General features: G+C 36.7%; 1 pseudogene; it reads right to left on the minus strand.

Annotated features, from left to right (window-relative positions):
* The window catches only part of LOC126069871 (TGF-beta-activated kinase 1 and MAP3K7-binding protein 3-like), a 66,299-nt pseudogene extending 48,243 nt beyond the window's left edge, over positions 1 to 18,056 (minus strand).
* Positions 18,057 to 21,067: the final 3,011 nt, after the last annotated feature.

Here is a 21,067-nt window from a genome sequence, read left to right on the forward strand (position 1 = left end):
AGATCAGTACTATTAGCTTCCTGAGGAAAAGTTACTAAAATGGATTGTGAGAGTGACTAATTTAGGAGCAGTGTGTTTAGTTTTGATAGTTGCAGAATGTAAGAGTATGTTTTGGTTGATGCAAGATCCACAACTCAGTATGAAACAGTCTCAAAGATGATACAAGATCCAGTTACACATCAAGTTATCCTGGAGGGGACAGTCAGCCATGACTACATAAAATCTGTGGTGAAGTTTGTTTACCCTGAGAAAGGTAACGGCCTCTCTTCCTCTATAAATACCAAATGGAACACTCCAAGGAAGCAGCTAATATGCTCCTTATCCCAGGCATGCTGGATTGGCTTTATGGGGGTCAGGATATCCATTTATTGAACTTTCTCCTTACACAGGTTATGGTAAATACAATGATCAAGGGGATCCCTGTGACATGGGCATCCCATGTAACCTTGCCACTGCAAGACAAATAAAAATCTGGGAAGGCTTGTCATATGTGTTTGTGCAGTTTTCCTCCTGGGTCTTACACACACACACATGCACACACAAATGCAAAAGTGATTCATAAGAGAATGGGGAGAGGCAATGGGGAAATAACTCACACCAGCAGGGTGAAGATTTTAAAATGGTTACTAAAAAGTGGGACAAAAATAGCAGACGTTGATAAAGTTAAGACAAAAGTTCTAAGGTGGCACTACAGGTGGTTGGGTGTACCCATCAAAACTTCTGCTGGTCCCCCAATGTTAAAAGACCTAAACAGGCCCTTTCTATTCACCCTATTCAGGAGGAAATTAATGATGAGAACGCCTACCTGAGATCATTCGAAGCAGACACTCAGGTGGTCAATCAAGATAAGGATTAAGAAGAGGCCAGGGTCTTCTGGTCCAGCCTGTAGCATGGGACCCAGGCCACACGCACATGTGTGAGGGAAATGGTGTGTGGGTGGAGAAAAAACTTCATGGTGCTCCTTGACACGGGAGTCCAATGTACTTTAATGTCAATAAAATCTTGAAGGTGCCTAAGGTTAGACTGGGGGGATATGGGTATGCAACATTTGATGGGGTTAAGGTGAATGTTTGGATGAGACTTGGAAGACTTAAATACACTCTATATGTATGGTTGCGTCTCACTCACCTGAATGTATTGACTTGGATATTATGTCTTATTGGAAGTACTCCACCACTAGATATTGTGAAACTGAAAGTAAGTATGGCTTACCGTAGGCCAGTTTTGACTAGACATGCTAATGGGAACCATTAGAATTGCTTAAACCCACTCAGGCTATTAATTTGAAACAGCATTAAATACCCAGTGGATGAAGGGAGATTATTGCTTTGATTAAGGATATGCTACTGGCTGGAGTACTGGTACTAAGAGATGCTCTGTATTACACCCTCTATGGCCCGTGAAAAAGGCAGATGGCTCATGAAGCTGTCAGTAGGCTGCTGAGGCCTAAATAACGTAGTGCTAACAGTGACCTCAGCTGTCCCAGACATGGTATCAATAGTGCATAAAAGACAGCAGGGCTAAAGGAGACAGTGACTCAGTTGCATATGCCTTTTTCTTTATCCGTCTCAAAAAAAAAAAAAAAAACAGCCAGCTACACTTTGCTTTCATGCAGGAAGGATTCCAATTTACTTTAACTGTATTGCCACAGGGTTATTTGAATTCAACGGGTTACTGTCACAGTTTGGTTAGAAGGAACGTGGACTTGGTGCAGATCTTAAGTGTTATGATACTTTGTATTGATGATATATTAATATCAAACATCAAAGATAAGGCTAGAGTTGATTTAAACAATGGTGGCCCACATGACCAACAGAGGCTGCTCAGAAATTTCAGCAAAAATCTAGAGCCGCGCCCAAACTGTGAAATTCTTGGGAACAACTTGTGCAGAGGCCATCTGTGACATTATGTGGACAATCAAGCTTAAGTTCCTGTCACTACTTAGCCCCAAGACTAAGCATGAGGCCAAACACTTGGTTGGTTTATTCAGGTTTTGAAGAATGCATGTTCCGTATCTGGGACTACTGTTGGGTCCAATCCATAAAACCATTAAAAAATTAAAAAAAAACAAAACTGTTTTTCAATGGGATGAACAAGATTACCTCATTTGTAGAGGACTTTTTATGATACCAGTGGACAAACTGTTAATGATTGATTTGAGCTAAAATTGTAATATTTGTGGTAAAATATACAAGGAGGGAGAAATAACCCTCTGAATGTTATTATGTGAAAAGACCAAGGGCCAAGACTAGCAGGCGGTCTGTAAAGAAGTGAGTTCCTTCATATGTTTTTTTGCCTTGGTTCTGTGAGAAAGGGATAAAAAACAAACAAAACAAAAACAGCTTGGGAGATTTTTCCCTGGACCCTGGGCCCTGAGGAGTTGTTATGGTTGCCCTTGTTACAGATGCCTCAAATTTTGGAGAAGCTTATTACTTTTGCTTAGGGAAGCAGCCAGCCCCTGCACACAGAAAACGTCAATTATTATGGAAATAGATACAGCCACTTGCAAAGGAACAGGAAGAGGACTGTTGTTGTTTTTGTGTAGGTGCTGGTGAGTCAGTTCTGACTCCTAGTGACTTTATTACAGGAGATGGAAACACTGCTCAGTCCTGCACCATCCTCACACTCATTACTATGTTTGAGCCCACTGTTGCAGCCACTGTGTCAATCCATCTCATTGAGGGTCTTTTTTTCAGTAGGCCTCTACCAAGCATGATGTCCTTTTCCAGGTAATTTGCTGCAAAGTCTCACAGAACTTATGAACTATACTTACAGTGATATCTCATATCACTCATAGTGATCCTATAGGGCAGAGTAGAACTGCCCCATAGAGTTTCCAAGGAGCACCTGGCAGATGCGAACTGCTGACCTTTTGGTTAGCAGCCATAGCACTTAACCACTATGCTGCTGTGAGTAGGAATTAACTCTATGGCAGCAGGTTTGGTTTTTTGTTTGTTTGTTTGTTTCCAGTAATATGGTTATTAGGGAAGTACCAGTGGGATTGGTCATTTATTATGCAAACAGTGGCTTGAAAATCCACCCAACAGGACTGAATCACTTACCTATATAATGAGCCAACACCACACACATGTTCAGAGGCACAGAGGAGAAGCAAGAAAAGAAGAGAAAAGCAGGGGAGAGTAAGCTGAGCACCTTCAGACAGAAGGATTGCCAGTGGCACTAAAAGTGCTGTAACACAGGTCAAGCTTTGTAACACTGAAGATGGCTAGAGGCCTGAGAGAGAGCCCAAGCTTGTGCAAGAATGGGAGGGGGAGTGAACAGCCAAAAGTAGATGTGCACATTCGAGTGGAAATGGGAATTTGATGGTCAAAGGAGGCCTGTACTGAGGGGCCAAGGGAAGGCCTATTAAGGGAGCCACGAGGATGCTTGTCTTGAAATGGGTGCACACACTCAAGAGTGGATGTACGTGGTTGAGAGAACTGTCCTACACTAAAGGAAGGAGAAATGTGTTCTCACAAGTTTTCTAAACCTTGCCTTGATGCTGAATCTGAGTTGTAGCTTGTTACTTTCAAGTTGATCCTGTTCCTGTTTTTTCTAAGATGATCCTGTTCCCAAGTTATAGCATTTTACTTCCCTAATAAGCCATATTGCTAGAGGAACAGTTCATAAGTTCTGTGAGACACTGAAGAAGAATACCAAACTGAACACAGAGAAAGGGAAACAGGTGAGTGGAGGGAAAGTTACTGATGTCAGAGATGATGGAGTGGTACAACAGCTTGTAGAAGTTGGAAACCTGGGATATGTTTAACCTTACCTCATAGGAGGCAGCTTTGAACTAATTTTTATTAATGAAATAATACTTTCAGAATGCCTCAGAACCTAGCCTTAGCAACAAATTCTTAGGTATGACACTACATAAGCAAAGTAGATGAAATAGATAAGTGGAACACCATAAAAATTAAAAACTTGAGTACATCAGTGGATCTTATTAACTAAGTGAAGACACAACCTACACAGGGAGGTAAAGTTTGGACACCATTTATCAGATATGTTTTAACATCCTTAATGAATAAAGTACTCTTACAACTTAAAAAGGAAAAGATAACAATCAAAAAATAGGCAAACGACCCGAATAGATACTTCACCAAAGAGGATATACAAACGGCCAACAAAACATGTGAAAGGATGCTCAACTCCATAGCCATCAGAGAAAGGCAAATCAAAACCACAGTGAGATACCACAGAACCCTCACTAGGATGGTTAAGATAAAAAACAAAACAAAAAACAACAAATGTTGGCAAGGATGTGGAGAAACTTAAACTCTCATCCATTGCTGGTGGAAATGCAAAATGGTACAGCTGCTGTGGAAAACTGACAGTTCCTCAAAAAGTTAAACATAGACCAAGCAATTCTACTCTTAGGTATATACCCTAGAGACTTGAAAGCAGCAACGCAACAGATATGTACACCAATATTTACTGCAGCACTATTAACAGCTAAAAGGTGGAAACAAGTCAAATACCCATCAATAGATGAATGGATAAATAAAATGGGGTATATACAAACAATGGACTATTACTTAGCCATAGAAATGAAGTCCTGATTTATGGTAATACATGTATGAATCTTGGAACTATTATGTTGAATGAAGTAAGTTAATGACAAAAGTAAAATTTTCTATGACCTCACTTACATAAAGTACTCAGAATAGGCAAATTTATAAAAATCAAAGTTTAATTGTGCTTCTCAGGGGTGAAAGGAGTATGAAAAGGGGGAATCATTGTTCAGGAAGCACTGAGTTTCTGTATATGTTGATGAAAATTTTTACAGCAAATATTACTGATGGCCATATGATATGAATGATACAACTGGTGTCAATGACTTGTACATGTGAAAGATGCTGAATTAGCAAATGTGTTATCTTTATTTTTACAGTGAAAAATATATGAAAGATAGCCTTCTAATTTTAACAAGTGTAGGTTAATTCCTATTTATGGAATTTTATACCCTATAAAAATAATTATTGTTCTCTTGTGACCAAAAATCTTATCGAGCAGCAAAACATAAATACATAAAATGTCCATTTTCCTAGTTATAAAATTAACTGTAATATTTTTTTAAAAAGAGAGAAGAAAATATGGATATCATATAAAGATAAAATGATTAATTTATCAAGAAGACACATTAATTATACCTATATAGGCACCTAACACTGGAGCCCCTAACTACATAAAGCAAACACTGAAGAACTGAATGGAGAAATAGACAGGTCTCTGATAATAGCTGGAGATTTCAATATACCACTTTTGATAATGCACAGACCACCTGAAAAGAAAATGAATAAGGAAACAGAGGACTTAAACAACACTATAAAACAAATAAACCTAACAGACATACATAGAACACTCTAACCAATAACCAAACAATGCATATTTGTTTCCAGTTCCCACGGACCATTCTCTAGGATAGATCATATGTAGGTCACAAAAAAAATCTCAGGAAATTTCAAAGATGGAATCATACAAAATTTTTATTCTGGCCACAAAAGAATACAACTAGAAATTAATAGAAAACAGACAAATTCATGGAAATTAACCAACACACGGTTAAACAATATGTCAAGGAAGAAATCAAGACAGAAATAAATATTTGAGGTCAAATGAAGATAAAAATATATCATACCCAAAACTATGAGATACAGCGAAGCCAGTGCTCAGAGGAACATTTATAGTAATAAATGCCTATATTAAAGATAACAAAAGGTCTCAAGTCAACAGTATAAGTGTACAACCAAAGCAGCCAGAAAAGTAGTGAAAATTGAGCCTAACTCTACCAGGAAGAAGGAAATAAAAATGATTAAAGGAGAAATAAATGAAACAAGAGAATAGAAAAATAGTAGAGAGAATTAACAAAACCCAAAGTTGAGCCTTTTAAAAGACCAATGAAATTAACAAATGTATAGTTAGACTGACAAAGAAATAGAGAATATCACAATAATTAAAATAGGAAATGAAAGTAGAGAAATTACAACTGCCCAGAAAGAAAAAGAGATCATAACAGAATACTATGAACAATTGTAATGTCAACTAGATAACTTAGATACAAAGGACAAATTCCTAGAAACACAAATTCTGTGTAAACTGACTCAGGAAGAAATGGAAAATCTGAACATACACGTAACAAATGAAGAGACGATGAGTAATCAAAATCTCCAAACAAGAAAAAAATCCAGGACCAGATGGCTTCATTGGTGAATTCTACCAAATATTTAAAGGATCCTGCTCAACTTTCCCAAAAAGTAGAGGAAGAAACTTTGCCGAACTCATTCTGTGAAGGCAATATTATCATAATACTAAAGCCAGGCAAATGTACCACAAGAAAACTACAGATCAAGATCCTTTATGTATAAACCCAAAACCAAACCTGTTGCCTTCAAGTAGATTCTAACCCATGGTGACCCCAGGCGTTACAGAGTAGAACGAAGCTCTGTAGGATTTTCTTGACTGTCATCTTCATGGGAGCAGATTACCCAGGACCTTTTTCTGCAGCACTGCTGGCTAAGTTCCAAATGCCAATCTTTCAGTTAAAAGTTGAGTACAGACATTTTGTGACACTTAGGGACTTCCCCCTACAAATAAAGACAAAAAAATCCTCAACAAAATACTGGCACATTTAATCCAGCAGCATATTAAAAGGATAAGACACCATGACCTAATGGGATTTATTCAAGGAATGTGAGGATGTTTCAACACTAGAAAATCAATCAATGTAATACACCACATCAACAGAACAAAGGAAAAGAACCACATAATCATCTCAATTGATATAAAAAAGCATTTAAAAAAATCCAACACGCTTTCTTGATAAAAACTCACAAGAACAAAAGGGAAGTTCCTCAACATGACTAATGGCATTTAAGAAAAACCAACAGCCAAAATTATACTCAACAGAGAAAGAGAGGTTTCTCCCTGAAATTGGGAACAAGACAAAGATGCCTACTCTCACCACTACTATTAAATAGTGTATTGAAAATCCTGACCAGAGCAGTAAAGCAAGAAAAAGAAATATAAGGTATCCAAATCAGAAAAAAATATACAGTCATCTCTTTTAACAGATGACACTATCCTGTATTTATTTTCAAGTAGCTCTGTATAGCCAAGGCAATCTTGAAAAGGAACAACAAAACATGTAATACATACTTCACAATTTCAAAAAATATATACCATAAAACTACCATTATAAAAACAGTCTGGTATTAATAGATACTTACATCAATGAAATAGAGTTCAGAATCCAGAAATAAACTCATAGATATACAGTCAATTGATTTTTTCTTTTTTGCATTTTTTAAAAAATATTTTATGGGAAGGATAGCCTTTTTAACAAATGGTGCTGGGGCAACTGGATATCTATATGCAAAAGAATAAAGGTGGATTCATACCTTACACCATACATGAAAATTAACTCAAAGTGGATCAAGGACTTTACAGTAAGAACTAAAACCATAAAACTGCTAAAAGAAAATATAGGGGTACGGTTTTAGTAATTAGTTTTTAACAATGGATTCTTAGACAAATAGCACAAAAAAATACAAAGTAGATACGCTGAACTTCATCAAATTCAAAAACTTTTGCTCCATAAGGGACTGTAATGACAAACTGAAAAGACAACCTATAGAAAGGAAGAAAATTTCTGGAAACCATATATTGGATAAGAGTTTAATATCCACAATTTGTAAAGAATTCTTACAAATTAAGAAGAAAAAGACAATCGACCCATTTAAAAAAAGAAAAGGGCTAAGAATATGAACACATATTTCATCAAAAAAAAAAACTACAAATGGCCAAGAAGCACATGAAAAGATGCTTAACATCATTAGCCATTAAAAAATGCAAATCAAAACCACAGTGAGACACATCTTCACCCCCATCGAGATGGCTAAGGTAAAACAAACAACAAAAATAAATAAATAAAACATAAAACAAATATTGGGAATGATATAGAGATTTTGGAACACTTATCCACTACCAGTGAGAAGGCACAATGGCACAACTGTGGAAACAGGCAGTTCCTCAAAAAATTAAACATAGAACTACCATATGACCCAGGAACTCCACTCTTAGGTTTATATCCAAGAGATCTGAAAACAGCAATGCGTAAAGATGTAAATCAAAGTACACTGCACCAGTATTCACCATTGCCAAAAGGTAGAAAAAACCCAGATGTCCAGCAACAGATGGATCAATTAAAAAAACTAAAAGATGGCTTATACATACAATGGGAATACTACAAGCCATAAAGAGAAACAAAGCCTGGATGTGAGTTACAGCATACATGAAACCTGAAAACATGATGAGTGAAGTCAATCATAAAAGGACACATATTTTATGATATCATTTATATAAAATATCTAGATACACAAATGTATACAGATCAAAGTTTATTATTAGTGCTTACCAGGTGGAAGGGAGGGGAACAAGGGGAGTGAATATTTAGGAAGCATTAAGTTTCTGTTCATCATGATAAAAATCTGGCAACACCTCTTGGTGATAGTTATATAACATAGCTAAAGTAACTGATGTCACTGTTCGCACAAAAAATGTTTTAAAGAGAGAGAGAGAAGGATTGAAGGCAACAGCCATTCATCCATTGTTTTTAATCACCATTCTAGGGGCAAATCTTAAAAGACAAACAAATGACCTGGGGAGCTAATTTCCTCACATTTTAATCAACATATCCTAACAGATTACTTACCTTTAGAATTGCAGTGTTGCAGGTGACCCTTCTGAGTCATCTCTGCATCAGATCATGCTCCATATGGTTAACTTCAGCATTCAACTGTCCTAGCTCCTCTTTCTCAAGTTTCAATTGCATTGTTAACCTCTCCATCCTTGCTCGCTGATGTTAACAGCAAGGTTACAGCATTACAGATAAAGTCATTACAGAAAATAATATTGAACAAGTGACTCTGAAATTTCAGTAAACATCACTAATGTATAAAATACTCATATTTGGTTGACTTTTATTCCTGCTATAATTTAGCTCTTATAATTAAATGACATCATTTATACATCTGCCCTGTTCTGTTGTCTTTAGTTTCCCTAGAATTCTCTTTACACTTGTGTGTATTTTAAACAGGCTCAATTCTAGGCACATTGAATTACAGTAGAAATTATTTTTCTTCTTAAATAGTGAAATAATAAATTCTCAGTTATCCTGAAAGAATCTGAATACACTTTTAAAATATATCTCCTCCTTTATATTTAGTTAGGTCTACTGTTAACTAATCTAACAATGATCTTCGTTATTAATTCCACATCTTAAAATATATAACAGTTATAAATACTATTACTCCCTCAGGTCATCCTCTTTAGAAAAGATACAAAATCTTTCACTTTGATCAATGACTCCCTCTAAGAACTTATCTTCCCCTACCCCTGCAGTCTACTTTTGACAATATACATTTTACTTGTCTGAATTTTCTTCTCATTTTCATGCTGGTGCTTTCACAATAAAAAGGTAGATGCCTCTGTACATAGGTAATATAGGTACATAGGTAAAAAATATAGATGACTCTGACGAACTAATTGTATTACTAATAGCAATTCTGTTGGCCAACATTTAATAAACACTGAACACTTAATTATAACTAAACTGTTAATATAAATTATTTTATTTTGTATAGGAGGCTGCCACCTCACTATAAAATTTCATTTAATAGTGAACATTTATGTTGTGTGTAAGCATAGTCATCTGATGCAGAACAAGAATTCCTCTGGGGCTTGTGGCTTTCCTTTCCTCCCACAGGGCCTGGTGTTACTAAAATTGTCAGAATAGATTCTGGTGCTATAGAGTACTCTTCGTTTCCCTAAATTTAAGAGATTTTCAGTTGTTCCATGTCCTACTGTAATTTTTAAAACTGTAGATGGGTTTGGTATCATTGCAGATGGTGGTAGAGCAGATGAAAGTCCAGGTGGCTGTGTATACATAATGTGCATGGTATTAACATGAAATAATGGTTTTGGTTGACTAGACAGCCCTCTTGGACAGCTTGAAAGTGCCATAGTGGTTGTGTACAGTGAGTACTGATCCTGTGGGGTTTGTTGACCCCTGATGGGTGAAGGACTCCTACTATTTGCTGTCCCAGATATTTGAGGGTGGTCAACTGTGATTTCTATCTTCTTCATGGAAACTTTGGGTGAGCTAGATGCTGTGTATTGAAGATAAACTACTGAATGGCTTCTCTGTTTCTGATAGCTAGGAGGCCCTTTTCGATATAAATGGATTAGACTAGCTGAAGGACTAGGTAGCATAAAGATGTGGGAACTCTGGTGACGCAACAGGGAAGGTTACATTTAATGCTGTGCAGACCTAAAGGGTGAAAAACATTGAGAAGCTATTGAGTGATAAGCTGATTGAGGAATATGCTGTTGTTTGGGAGAATTCTGAGAAGGTTGATAGTTATACTGATATGCATAAACAGGTAAAGGATGGTAACTAAAACAAGGCTCTGGGCCATGGGGTAAGAGCTGCTGAGGCGTACTCTGAGGTATTTGTCTTCCTCTTGAATGTAGAGATGTCTGTGTAATATAAAAAGAAGCAGGAGACAAACAGGTATTACTTGGAATTTGTGGAAGATTTTGTAAACCTCTTGATAAAATCTGTCTAGGTGGGAGTTTTGGGATACTGTTGCAGTAATTGGATTTGTTCCAGACTGAGCTATTTGCATGCAGGAAGGACATGGTGGCGGTGGAGAATGTCCTTGCATAGCAGATAAATTCATTCCTGTTTGCATAAAATATGGCTGTGGATGAGGAGTAGCAGCACTTCTATACTGTTCATTCATAAAAAATAAACTGCAGTTAGGAGTAATAGTCACAATAGCTGGAGCTGAGTGTGGTTCCTGAACTGAATTTATCAGCTGTTTACCTGCTGTATGTCCTGGATTAACATATTCAGCACTTGAACTATTCAGCAGTGTCTTACCACTATTAAGTTGAGCTCTATCTTCTGGGTAAAACTACTAGGAGAATGGATACCCAAGTTAATATGTAAAAGATGATTTGTATTCATTGCACCGTCACTTGAACTATGGTATTCCCTATATATGTATTTGTCACTCTCCTGGGAAACAGCTTGGCAACAGGCATCAAGATTGCTGTTATTTGGGAAAGAAAAATGGCAAACATACCATTGGCAAAATTCAAGTGTCCTAAGAGTGAAATTTACACTTTGCTTGAGTAATGGAAACTCAGTCCTTACAAACACAGTATAGAGTTTGTGTAACAAAAAAAAAAAAGGTTCAAAGTCACTCATTATAAAAGCTCACATAATCAGTATTTTCACTACTACTACAGAAACGTACAAACATCTGAGTACCTACTAATGAACACTGTGACTCAGCTACAAGTTTTCTGACTAAATGTATATTGTTGCCTTTCAACAAATGAGAATGTTGGACTAATCTTGGATTCAGTATACTGGTTGCATTACATATGTATAAGTAATATTCATCATTAATATATAATAGACATGAAAATTACCACACTTTAAATGTAGAAAAATAGGGATGAATAACAAGGTAACCACAAAGGAGACTAACAATCCTAGTCATCAAAATAAAACACAAGAAAAGCGTAAAGTCACAACAACAACAAAAATCAACAGAAATGGAAACAGGAAAAGACAATATATAAAGAAAAGCTAAGTGGAAAAAAAGAAAATGTGAAACCACTTTTGTGAAACCACAAAAGGAGAAAATAATTAAAATGAAATTTCTAGTCAAAACAGGCAATATCCAAAAGCAACATTCACATGGACTTTTTAATACCTTTCACTCCTAAATGGACTTGTGTGGGCCCCTTTCAATATCTTAGGCCCTCCTTGGCAGTGTAACAGTATATGTGCGTGAGGTCTGACTTGAACTATTTCAGCTGTGTTGTAGACAGGCGGGTTTTTGATGCTTGACACTGCTCTGATTATTAAGCGGGGTCCTCACCTACCCACATCAGGGGACTGAGGACTGGTGGCTCCACCCACACCACCTAGCCACCCCCTACAGGGTCCAAGAATAAATAATGCCAAAAGAACTAGGTGCCTATGGTCCAGCTGCAGAGCTTGCCCACATGTGCACTCTAAGGAACAGGGAGGTGCTTTCCTCACAGACACTTGAGGGATGGTTGTCAACCCCTGCCTTGCTCAAAGCCTGACTGCAGGCTACAGCTAGATACCTGTGCCTACGCCAATTGCCCCTGCTCCTTTAAGACTGTAGGTGAGAGCCTGCACCACACACTTAGTGACTGACTACCTGGACACCTAAGCTGAATCCACATAAGAAAAGTGAATGGACTCCTGGGTCATATACCTGGTGACAACCGTAGCCATCTGGTGATAGCATATTAGAGCTTCAAAGGCACCAACAATCAAACTAGCTCACTCAAGCAGCCTATGTGGGCATATCAAAACAAAATAAAGCAAGAAGCTAGGACACAGTAAGTAAACATAAAATAAATAAATATAATAACTTATTGATGGCCTGGAGACAAGAGTCAGTCTTAAATCACACAAAGAGGCAGACAGTGATTGGTTCAACAAGCTCCCAAAACAAAGAATCAGGGAATCTTCTGAATGAAGAGATATCCCTAGATTTACCAGAGGAGACTACAAAAGATTAATATACAGAACTGTCCAAGAGATCAGGTGGGAATTAGGCAAAAAGCAGAACAAGTCAAGGAAAACACAGATAAAGCAGTGGAAGAAATTAAGAAGGTTATTCAAGAGCATAATGAAAAATTTAATAAGCTGCAAGAATCCACAGAGACAATAATCACAAATTCAGAAAATTAACAATAAAACTTCAGAATTAGGCCACTCAGCAGAAAGTCAGAGGGGCAGAATTGAGGAAATGGAAGTCAGCATTAGTGATATTGAAGATGAAACACTTGGCACCAATATACTCAAAGAAAAATTAGACAAAAGAATTTTAAAAAATGGGACTCTATGAAGAGAAATAACCTACCACTGATTGGAGTACCAGAATGGGGAGGATAACAGAAAATGCAGACAGAATTGTTAAAGATTTGTTGGCAGAAAGCTTCCCTGATATCATGAAACATGAGAAGATATATATCGAAGACGTTAACCTAACCCCATACAAGGTAGATCCCAAAAGAAAATCATCAACACATATTATAATCAAACGTACCAAAACCAAAGATAAAGAGTTTTAAGAGCGGCTAGGGGTAAATGAAAAGTCACCTACAAAGGAGGGTCAATAAGAATAAGCTTGGACTACTCAGCTGAAACCATGCAGGAAATGGGATGACATATGAAGCAGTGAAGGAAAGAAACTTCCGGCCAAGAATCATATACCAGCAAATCTGTCTCTCAAACAGGAAGGCAAAATTAGAACATAACCAGATAAACAGGAACTTAGGGAATTTGCAAAAACCAAACCAAATCTACAAGAAATGCTAAAGGGAGTCCTCTGGTTAGAAAATCAGGAACATCAGATAACAACCCAAGACTAGAACACATGACAGAACAACCAGACATCAACTCAGACAGGGAAATTGCAAAAATAATCAAGATAAAAAAAAATGCTCAAAACAGACAAACAACGATGACATTACGTAAAAGATTAATTTAATAAATAGGTACTAAAAAATGTAGCCACAGATCTTTCATACGGAGAGCAACTCAAGGCAATATACAGAGATACAAGTTTGGTTTCAACGTAGAAAAATAGGAGCAAATAGTAAGGTAACCACAAAGGAAACTAACAATCCTACTCATCAAAATAAAATACAAGAAAAGCATAAAAGCTCAACAAAAACAAAATCAACAGCAATGAGAAAAAGGAAAAGACCATATATAAAGAAAAACTAAGTGGCAAAAAGAAACTGTCAGGAACATACAAAAAAAGACATCAAAATGACAGCACTAAACTCATACTGATCAATAATTATCTGAATATAAATGGACTAAATGTGCTAAAAAAGAGACAGAGTTGCTGAATGGATAAAAAACCAGATCTAACTATATGCTACCTATAAGAGACACACCTTAGACTTAAAGACACAAACTAAAACTCAAATGATGGAAAAAACATACCAAGGAAATGACAATCAAAAGAGGGCAGGAGTGGGGATATTAATTTCTGGAAAAAACAGGCTTTAAAGTTAAATTCACAAGAAAGGATAAGGAAGGTCACTACATAATGATTAAAGGGACAATACACCGGGAGGATATAACCATATTAAATACTTATGCAGACAGCTCCAAAATAATAGTAGGAGATTTCAACACACCACTTTCAGTGAAGGACACACATCCAGAAAGAAGCCCAGTTAAGACACTGAAGGTATAAATGCCACAATCAACCAACTTGACCTCACAGACATACAGAACACTCCATGGAACAGCAGACAAGTATACCTCCCAACGCACATGGAACATTCTCTAGAATAGACAACATATTAGGTCATAAAGTAAGCCTTAACCAAATTCAAAACATTGAATATTACAAAGCATCTTCTCTGAACATAAAACGAAAAACCAATCCCAGTGCTGTCAAGTCAATTCCAACTCATAGCAACCCTACAGGACAGAGTAGTACTGCCCCATAGAGTTTCTAAGGAGCACCTGGAGGATTCAAACTGCTGACTCTCTGGTTAGCAGCCATAGCACTTAACCACTACGTCACCAGGGTTTCCTTCTCTGAATATAAAGCCAGAAAAATAGATATCAATAATAGAAAAAGCAGGGAAAAAAATCAAACACATGGAAACTGAATGACACCTTGCTCAAAAATGATCAGGTTATAGAAGAAATTATGGCAGAATAAAGAAATTTATAGAATCCAATGAGAATGAAAACACTTCCTATCAGAAACTTTGGGACACAGCTAAAGCAGTGCTCAGAGGTCAACTTATATCAATAAATGCACACATCCAGAAGGAAGGAAGGGGCAAACTCAAAGAATTGTCCCTACAACTTGAACAAATAGAGAGCAACGAAAGAAACCCTCAGGCACCAAAAGAATGACAATAATAAAAATTGAAGCAGGATTAAATGAAATAGAGAACAGAAAAACAACTGAAAGAGCTAACAAGACCAAAGCTGGTTCTTTGAAAAGATTAACAAAATTGATAAACCACTGGCCAAACTGACAAAAGAAAAACAGGAGAGGAAACAAATAACCCAACTAAGAAATGAGATGGGTGCTATTATAACAGACCCAACTGAAATTAAAAGAATCATATCAGATACTATGAAAAACCGCACTCTAACAAATCTGAAAACCTAGAAGTGGACAAATCTCTAGAAACATACTACCTACCTAAACTAACAAAAAAGAGGTAGAACAACTAAATAAACCTGTAATAAAAGAAGACACTGAAAAGGTAATTAAAACACTCCGAACAAAAAATTGCCCTGGCCCTGATGGGTTCATTATAAGATTCTACAAAACTTTCAGAGAAGAGTTAGCACCACTAATACTAAATATCTTTCAGAGAACACAAAATGATGGAACACTCCCAAACTCTTTCTATGAAGGCAGCATTGTCTTGATACCAGCTGCAGGTAAAGACACCACAGAAGAAAATTACAGACCTATATCCCTCATGAACTTACATAGAAAATTCCTCAACAAAATTCTAGCCAATAAAATTCAATAACATATAAAAAAAATAATTCACCATGACCAAGTGGGATTCATACCAGGTATACAGGGATGGTTCAAAATTAGAAAAACAATCGATGTAATCCATCATATAAATAAAACAAAAGACAAGAAACAAACGATCTCATCAGTTGACGCAGAAAAGGCATTCGACAAAGTCCAACACCCATTGATGATAAAAACTCTCAGCAAAATAGGAATAGAAGGGAAATGCCTCAGTATAACAAAAGGAATTTATACAAAGCCAACAACCAACATCATCCTAGATGGAGAGTCTGAAAGAATTCCGCTTAAGAATGGGAACTTGAGAAGAATGCCCTTTATCACCACTCTTATTCAACATTGTGCTGGAGGTCCTAGCCAGAGAAATTAGTCAAGATGAAGAAATAAAGGGCATCCAGACTGGTAAGGAAAAAGTAAAAGTACCTCTATTTGCAAGTAACATGATCTTACACACAGAAAACTGTAAAGAATCCTCAAGAAAACTACTGAAATTAATAGAAAAGTATTACAATACGAGATAAACATGCGGAAATCAGTTGGATTCCTCTACTCCAACAATGAGAATGTCGTAGAGGAAATCACCAAATTAATACCATTTATAATAGCCCCTCAAAAAGATAAGATACTTAGGAATAAATCTAACGAGATATGTTAAAGACCTATACAAAGATCGATAATTACAGGGCACTACTGCAAGAAGCCAAAAATGACCTACATAAGTAAAAAACATACTTGCTCAAGGATAGGAAGACCCAACATTGTAAAAATGTCGATTCTACCCAAAGCGATCTATAGATACAATGCAATCCCAATCAAAATACCAATGACATTTTTTAATGAGATGGAGAAACAAATCACCAACTTCACATGAAAGGGAAAGAGGCCCCAGATTAGTAAAGCATTATTGAAAAAGAAGAACAAAGTGAGAGTCTTTGCACTCCCTGATTTCAGAACCTATTATACCGCGAAAGTAGTCAAAACAGCCTGGTACTGATGCAACAACAGATACACAGACCAATGGAACAGAATTGAGAATCAAGACAAAGATCCAAAGTCTATTAAATAAGGAAAAGACAGTCTCTTTAACAATTGGTGCTGGATAACTGGATATCCTACTGCAAAAAAATGAAAACAAGACCCATATTGCACACCACACACAAAAACTAACTCAAAGTGTATCAAAGACCTAAATATAAAATAAAAAATGGTAAAGATCATAGAAGAAAAAATAGAGACAATGTCATGAGCCCTAATACATGGCACAAACACTATACAAAACATTACTAAAAATGTACAAACACCAGAAGACAAACTAGGTAACTGGGAGCTCCTAAAAATCAAACACTTATGCTCATCCAAAGACTTCACCAAAAGAGTAAAAATACAACCTACAGACTGGGAAAAAGTTTTGGCTACAACAAATCTGATCATTGATCTCTACAATGTTCATGGTACCGCAAAAACTCAACAACAACAAATCTGTCGTGGGAGAAGTATGCCCAGAATGCTCCTTAGAAGCAAGGATACTTTGGACATGTTGTCAGGAGGCATCAGTCCGTGGAGAAGGACATCATGCTTGGCAAAGTAGGGGGTAAGAGATAAAGACGAAGACTGTTAATGAGATGGGCTGTCACAGAGGCTGCAACAATGGGCTTAAGCATAACAAAAATTGTGAGGAGGAGATAGGACCTGGCAGCGTTTGGTTCTGTTGTGAATAGCGTCTCTCTGAGTCAGAAGTGACTTGACAGTACCTAACAATATTGACTGCATATATGAGGTAGATCACACACGCAGGGTTAGAAGTACTGGTTCAAATTTCTTAATAAAGATCTCAATGAAGGGACTTTTAAGTCTGTTTCTCTGTTGCCCATTTACTGGGCACAGGTGAACTAATTCAATGATGACAGTGAAACAAAGAAAATATTAATACATTAAATAAAGTAAGCTTTAAACTTAAATGTATGTATTATGGAGGACTTACATAGACCAAAAAAAAAAAAAAAAAGGCAGTGGAATAGCTACAGATTTTCTTAAAATAAGGCTCAAAATTACAGCTTAGGATGTTATAACAACATATTTGAGATTCAAAATCTAACTCTAAGAATTCAGGGACTGATAGTATAATCCCCCCTGCCCAAAAAAAAAATTCAAAAAGTAAAATATGAGAGAAATATTTTGTTTTTCCACATGCTTTCACCCTTTTCTCTGTTTTTCACACAAGAAACTTAACTAATCATTACCAACACAAATCCAACTATAAGGAGAAAGATAATTCAATATTACTATAATTAGTAAGTAATCTACCTGTAACATGCACTGAGATGTCACACCCTCGGGAATTTCAGGGAAACATTGTCAGAGCTCCTGGAGAATCTGAACATCAATTTACGGACTTCTTTGTGTCATGTCAGAGCAAACAGTGATCAAGTTTCTTTTAGGGAATGGATGATAACAGATCTCCAATGGTAATGATCTACCAACACCTGAGTCATTTTCTACTAGAAGAAATCAAAGAATGATTAAATTTAATAATATACTTTCACTTTATTTAAATAATTGCCTTAAATATATTAAAAGTGAGAAACGTGAAATTAATATATCCAATGTCAGAGTTGAAAACCGACCACCTCAACTTTGTTGTTGTGTGCCATTAATTCCAACTCATAGTGACCGTATAAGAAGAGTTGGACTCCCCCAAAGAGTTTCCTATGCTATAATCTTTATGGGAACAGATTGCCATGTTTTATCTACAACAGAGTTGCTGGTAGGACTTCAGACCTCTTGGTTAGCAGCCAACCACTTACCCATTGTGCCAACAAGGCTTCTTCAACCTCAACTTAGCCAGAGACTTTTCTGAGAGCTTTAAAGACAAAAAACAACCACCTTCACATCCATTTTACTGCTAATAGGAGGAGGAGGTGAATAAACCCAAAACCAAACCCACTGCCGTCGAGTCGATTCCAACTCATAGTGACCCTATAGGACAGAGTAGAACTGCCCCATAGCGTTTCCAAGGAGCACCTGGCAGATTCGAACAGCTGAACTTTTGGTTAGCAGGAGTAGCACTTAACCACTATGCCACCAGGGTTTCCGAGGAGGTGAATAGGAAAGAGTGAAAAAAACAAAACAAAACAAAGCAAACTCGTTGCTGTCGTGTTCCTTCTGACTCACAGGGACCCTACAGGACAGAGTAGAACCGCCCCATAGAGTTTCCAAGGAGCGTGTAAATTCAAACTGCCGACCTTTTGGTGAGCAGCCATATCTCTTAACCAGTACACCACCAGGGTTTCCAGGAAACAGTAAGAAGATTCAAAATATAAAACATTATTATTTGGCAACTATTTTTTAGCCCCAGGGGTAACTATTTATACACAATCATTCATGTTTTCCTAAAAGCCATCCCCTTACTTTTCTTAAACCAAGTAATCATTTTAGTGTCTGAAATGGCAAATTCTCCACAAAACAATAGCTTAATCACAAACTGCACTTGTCCTTGCTTGCCTTGAATTCCCTTGGTTCTCCAAGGCCTTTAAAAGGCTTAAATATGAAATATGATGAGAGAAGATTTATATGATACAGCTGAGAAAATGAAAACGTACAATCTTTTATTTTTAAAGATGATGCTGGTGACTTACTCACAGCTACCTAACTAGGTTCTTGCCTAGACTTGGTATCAATAGTATAGGCACTAAATTAGAGCAGGACTGGGTTTAAAGGCTGAGTAGAGAAAACCAATTTCCCATCTCACTTGCTGTGTCAAGTTAACCACCCATGTAAATAAAGCAACCAGAGAAGAAATATTATCACATTATTAATCAACTGGAAATACCAGGAGTCAATTAACCAGTCCACTCCTTAATCTGTATTTTCCATTTTTAAAGGGGAGAAATGTGCAGCGTGGATCATACAATCTCACTCATTAGACAGTTATTTTAAATAAGTATATCAGTTTTATTTTAATAATGAGAAGAAGCAAATATCTGCATCTTTAGAGGATGCATGGAAACTACAATTGTAAGATACACACCCAAACTACACACAAAACGGAGGCTCATCTCATACCAAATCTACTCCATGTAAATAGTTCTTGAAACTTTAAATCATGATATTGCTTTTAACAATGTAGAGAACCAAAAATGGAATCATTTTAAAGAAAAATGGCGAATTACTTTTGCTGGTTCATAATTAAGTAGATAATTAAAAAAAAATATGATCTCAAATTTGACTTTCATTAGGAGGAAGGAATTTCATTTTGTATGCATTATGTTGGCTTTTATTGGGTGTCTCACTCTCTTTTCCCACCAGCCAAGCAAAGGTCCTCCGTTACATTCGTTCTGTATCTACAGGGTAGCCAGAAAGCTCCTAGGCATAACCACAGGTGTAAACCTTAAAACAACTGTTACAGACGGCTTTAATACTTCCAAGCATAAACATGAAAGATGTAAAAAAAATGGAAGATAGATAAGAAAGAAGAGAGAAAATATTGAATGTGGGAGAAGACGTAATTTCTGATTTGTCTGTGTACAGGTTTTATAGCCATCCTACATTACTCTGCTCCCTGAAATTCACTCCTTAGTCCCTTTAATCTGGCTCACATCTCTGTTCCATGGACATAATCACTCCATTTTTCTGTTGCTCTACCTAGTTGCTATCCCTTTGGACCTCCACAGCATGTGATGCTGCTGACCACACCTCCCTTTTTACAAAGTTCCTTCTTTTTTTCAGTCTCTGTTCTATTACAGTAGCCTGGTTTCTTCTATCTCTCTTGTCACTAGTCTTTAATGTTGGCATTTTCCTGGATTTTTTCCTAGACTGCCTCCTCTTCTCATTCTATACCCTCTTTTCCTGTGTTCCCATCCAATACACCAAGGTTTCAATAACTTTTAAAGATGATAATTCTCAAATTTGTAACTTAAGCATCAGACTCTCTATAAGACTCCAGACACATACAGCCCACTACACAGCACCGCCTGGATATACCCAAAGATATTAGTGAATATTTCCCAAAAGGAACTCATCTCTTCATCACAGCTCTTCCCAAAAGCTCTGTTTTCTCCATGAATATTACCTCTATTCAATCCATTAACAAAGCTAAAAACCAGAATGTCAATGCTGATGTCTCACTCGTGTACAACCAACTAGGCTGAATGCAAAGTTAGGCAAGTTATAGTTGTAATCCTGGTTCTGACATGCACTAGTCTCTAGAAAAGGTCCCAACCTCAAAGTTTAGATGCTTCGTTAATAAAATGGACATAATGAAAAGTTTTCAGTAAAATTTAAATGCCAAGCAGTAATAAGAAAGCATTTGTTACTATTATTCAGGTCACATATGAGTATTTTTCTTATCGATATTATACAATAACATCGTTATGGTCTTTCTGTCTCTAGTCTTGTCTTTTACCTTATCAGACCAAGTA

The sequence above is a fragment of the Elephas maximus genome, chromosome Y (genome assembly GCF_024166365.1).
Source record: "Elephas maximus indicus isolate mEleMax1 chromosome Y, mEleMax1 primary haplotype, whole genome shotgun sequence".
Lineage (NCBI taxonomy): Eukaryota > Metazoa > Chordata > Mammalia > Proboscidea > Elephantidae > Elephas > Elephas maximus.